Here is a 4,666-nt window from a genome sequence, read left to right as displayed (position 1 = left end):
TAGATGATGTGGAGAGAGGATAAACTGAGAAAAGCAAGGACCTCAGACAGAGCCCTCCCTACAAGACCCCAACATTCAGTGGTTCCTGAGAAGGGATTGCCAACAAGTGAGACAGAAAAGAGTTGCAAAAGAGATGATGCTTGGACAGTGGTTTAAGAAAAAAGGGATGATTCTATTGAACTGGCAGGAGCTGAGTCATTAAGTTAGCTATGAACCCAAAACAATTCAATGGATGTAGTATAAAGGAGGACAGTGATGACCCTGGCAAGAGCAATGTTAGTGGGACAGTGGGCCCAAGAGCCCAATTTAAAATGAAGAACGGAAGAGAAGAAAATAAAGCCACATTAAAACATTAACAGTGAAAGAAAAGAAATAAGATGATGGATGGAAAGGCTATGAAGTTAAGTAGAGTTTTATTCTGTTTTTTTCTTTATGTTTAGAGAGAAATGACTGTGGATAAATGCTAGTGGGAGCTGAGAGTGAGACAGAGAGAGAGAGAGATTCCATGGTGCATGATGTCTGAGAAGAAGAATCTAAAGGAGAAGAATCCAAGCCTGGATGGAGGGATTGCTTTTGATGGTAAGAGACAATCTCCACGTTGAAACAAGAGGGAGGAGAAAGGGGCAGCTTAGGGAGCAGCTGGTGGGAAGCTGAGGTTATGTAGTTCCAATCTGATAGCTTGTTTTCCCTGAGTAGGAGTTGTAGTCATTTGATGAGTTTATGGGTCAGAGCTGGGAGACAGTGTCTGAAAGAAAGCTCAGCCGGTGTATAGGAGGCGGGCAGATGATGCCAGCAATGAGCAGAGTAGAGAGTGGTAAAGCTAGATGACATGAGGCTCATCAGGTCCAGGGTTTGCAGAGAGGGGAAAATATTTGTCTGGAACATGGACCCACTTCCGACCTGAGGTACTTGGGAAACTAGAAGATATGCAACCTCTATTAGAAAGGGCTACAAGGGAAGTGGTGTTCCCAGTGGAGGTTAGGTTTAGTTAAGAGCGGAAAGTAGAGGGAAGATAAGTTTGAGAAGATAGAATTATCATAGAGCTGAAGTTTCTGGAGAGTGAAATGAAGAGTTTGGGAGCCAGGATTAGGGCAGGGATTAGGTTAGGGAGGAGAAAACACAGAGCATTACACAAGTAAACAAAAATACTCTGCTGTGATTTTTTCTTTTCCGATCTCTCTTTTTTTTTAAACCAGTAAAGACACCATTCTTTTCTATTCATCAGTATAAACTTTTCCTTACCCAAGGCAAGTTAATTGGGATGATTTACAAAATTGAATTAAAAGATAAACTTAACTAGAATTTAAGTTTATTGGTTGCTTAATTCTAAGCTGAGATATTGCTTTTAAGAATGCATTCGTGTTTCAGCATGAATACAGTTCACCATTTTGCTGCGACCAAAACTTAATGTGATCATCTCCTCTCTCTTTGTCTGACCTCACTCTGACATGGTAGAACGTTTGCTGTAATTTTTAAGTGATCTACTTTTTGTTTTCAAAGGCAACATATGTAGCTGTTCATTAAGAATTGGCTACAGATATTTTTGTCTGTCATTTCTACCAGGAGGCCTGTTATCATGAGTCTTTCGAAGACCACTTGTGTCAGAGACGTATAAACTTACGTAGAGGAGTAGACATACCTATGTCTTTCAAAAATAAGGGCATGTTGGCAGCTGAGAAATTTTCACTATTGCCAATTGCATACTTCATTAAACCTGAGGAGGTATATTGAAAAATATAGACTGAAAAGTACATTGGCTTCAAGCTGTTGAGAAAAGAGTGTGTTTAGGGACTGGACTTCATTCTGAAAGCAATGAGGCAGCAGTGAACTCCTTTCTGATGATGATTGTCACCATTAGAACTGGGCTTTGGTAAGATAACTCTCGCTGCTGCTTGGAAGTTGGAGTGGAAAGAGAGAGATCGGAGGCAAAAGAAAAGTAAGAAGCTAGTGCAATAGTCTAGGTGAGAAACATTATGAGTCTAATCTACACAAATACAAAGATGGTAAAAGAAAAAACTCTTCTGTTTTTCTTCTACTTTCAACTCTTCTAACACCAAATGTGTGGGGTTTTCCCCACACCAACCAATGTCCTACAATTCAATTATGACACTAATTACCTGGAGTCAGCTCAGACCCCACAGGTTAAGAGCTCAATCCCACAAGACTGCGACCACCCAACCTCAAATGCCGACCACAAGTCCAGTTGTCACCTGTGCTTCACAGCTGTGACTCACAGCTATAAATAGGAGGTTCCTGTGACACCCCCAGCCCAGGTTCAATAATTTGCTAGAACAACTCACAGAACTCCAGAAAACAATTTACTTACTTAGATTACCAGTTTATTATGAAAGGATACAAGTCAGGAACAGCCAGATGGAAGAGATACACAGGGCAAGGTATAGGAGAAGGGACATGGAGATTCCATGCCCTCCCAGCACCTCCGTGTGTTTACTAACCCAGAAGGTCTCAAAACTCCTTTGGTTAGGATTTTTATGGAGGCTTCATTACAGAGACATGATTGATTAAATCGTTGGCTATTGGTCATTAACTCAACCTCCAGCTCCTTCCCCGTCCCCAGTGGTCAGGAGGTGGCGATGGAAGTTCCAACCCTCTAATCTCACAGTCGGATCCTCTGACAACTAGCCCCCATCCTCCAAGAGTCGTCTCATTGGCATAAACTCAGGTAAGATTGAAAGGGGCTTATTATGAATAGCAAAAGATGCTCCTCTCACCTCTATCACTCAAGAAATTCCAAGGGCTTTAGGAGCTCTCTGCCAGGAACCAGGGAGGAAGATCAAATATATATTTCTTATTGTATCATGATATCACAGATGGGGATGGGATAAACTGTGGATGTACAGCCCACACTTGATTGCCAACTGACTAAACTGCCTCATTTGTCACAATATACTGGAAAGGTCATGATTCCCGACCTTATGTTTTTTTCCCTACTCCCACTCCTACTTCATCCTTCCCTATATGCCCCAAATATCTTTCTGAGCCATGTAGAATTTGTGTTAAAAGGAACAGCACGTTTCCTGACATCCGTAACATTAGGGAGGAGGGATGGAAAACAATTGCATAATTACCGTTGCACAATCACAATTGGAACTGATCCTTCCAGCCTGAAATTGGCTCTTAGTTTCCCCTGGTGACATTTTCAGATCTTCGTTATAAGTGAAGAACCTTAGTAACCATGTCACACATTTTCCTGTGGTCTGAAACACGTTTGTTTAATGAGATGATGACCTTTATTTATCTACAAAATGTGACACCATTAACTGTTAACCAAACATACAGAGTGAGGTTGCGACAGTGACATGGGACTTTGAATCAGAATTTAAATGTTGTTCTAAACAACATCTGGGAAAAATGTACAGAAATTTCCTCCATTTCTAGGGATTTTGATATAAGAGCAGATGTGTTATAACTGTGTCATTGAGTCTATATAATAGACTGTACAATGATTTACTAATATTCAGTGCCCCACTTGCAAAAAAATTATGATTATATAACCCTTTAAAGTTAGGTTTGGTCATATAACTTGCTTTGGCCAAAGAAATGTAATGGCAGTAACACGCATGTCCCCTCCAGGTGGGAGTTTAAGAACCAGTGCCTTTTGCAATGCTGCCTTTACCCTCTGCCTTGGCAACTGGTACAGTCAGCAGCTGCTCTCTCAGGCTGGGTTCCTGGGTGAGGACAAAGCAGAGTGAAGCAGAGCCCTCAGCTGGCATGTGAGGGAAATGTGTTATGTTCAAGAAATAAACCTTTGTTGCTTTAAGCCACTGAGGTTGGGAGTTGTTACCACAACATAATCAACCTATCTTGACTGATAAGGGGTATGTATTTCTATTGCACATCAGTATTATAAATCTAGAGTAATTTTTAAAAGACAGAAACATTGGGGGGAAAGGCAGCGTGGGTGTAACAGGAAAAAATTGGTAGAAAATAGTCTTTAAATTGTCACTAGAAATTGGTGAAAATAACCCACTTGTTCTTTTATGTTTAACTATATACTCCTATAAAAATGATCAAATATTTTGTTTTAAGTGCATAGTGGTAAGGAAGGAGGTGGAAGAATTGGAACTTCAAAATAATAAAGTATAAAGAAATGGCAAGTTCTCCAGATTTTCTAAAAGGAGCAGAGAAGAGCGAACTTCTAGAGATGCCTCTCACCACAGAGAGCAAAATAATTGTTGGCTGAGTGTTCTGACTCCTCATCTGAGATCAGCCTTTGCGTGTGTGCCCCATCCTGCCAATCACGTCTTACAGGATCATTCCACACTTGGAATATTGGAGGGGTCTGTCAGATCTGCCCATCACCCATGAGATGCGCAACGTGTGACAGCCAAAGACTGGTTAGAACTCAAGAAGGAAGCCTCCAAAGACCCTTTCTCCAAGCTGCTTAAGACTTTATCAGGTTGATAGATATTTTCTTGGTTAGAAAGGAAGAATTTCCTTTATGTTTCTTGGCGTGTTCTTCAAAGGGAAATGCACAATGTAGATTAAAAAGTCTGATGAAATACATTTATATATTGCAATATGATTACCACCGTAGCATTAGTGAACATCTCTCATGTCACATAATTATTTTTTTTTGTGGTGAGAACAGATAAGGTTTAGTCTCTTAGCAATTTTGAAACTTATAATACAGTATTGTTGATAT

General features: G+C 40.4%; 1 long non-coding RNA gene across 1 annotated transcript; it reads left to right on the top strand.

The window, feature by feature from the left end:
• Window positions 1-448: 448 nt before the first annotated feature.
• LOC124242436 (uncharacterized) lies at window positions 449-4,414 on the top strand. The gene is made up of 3 exons (XR_006889450.1): window positions 449-579; window positions 2,561-2,683; window positions 4,051-4,414. It is a non-coding gene; the product is annotated as an uncharacterized LOC124242436 (long non-coding RNA).
• Window positions 4,415-4,666: the final 252 nt, after the last annotated feature.

This window comes from Equus quagga, chromosome 7, assembly GCF_021613505.1.
Source record: "Equus quagga isolate Etosha38 chromosome 7, UCLA_HA_Equagga_1.0, whole genome shotgun sequence".
NCBI lineage: Eukaryota > Metazoa > Chordata > Mammalia > Perissodactyla > Equidae > Equus > Equus quagga.
Note: the sequence above shows the minus strand (reverse complement) of the source record. Positions and strands in the feature narration are given on the sequence as shown.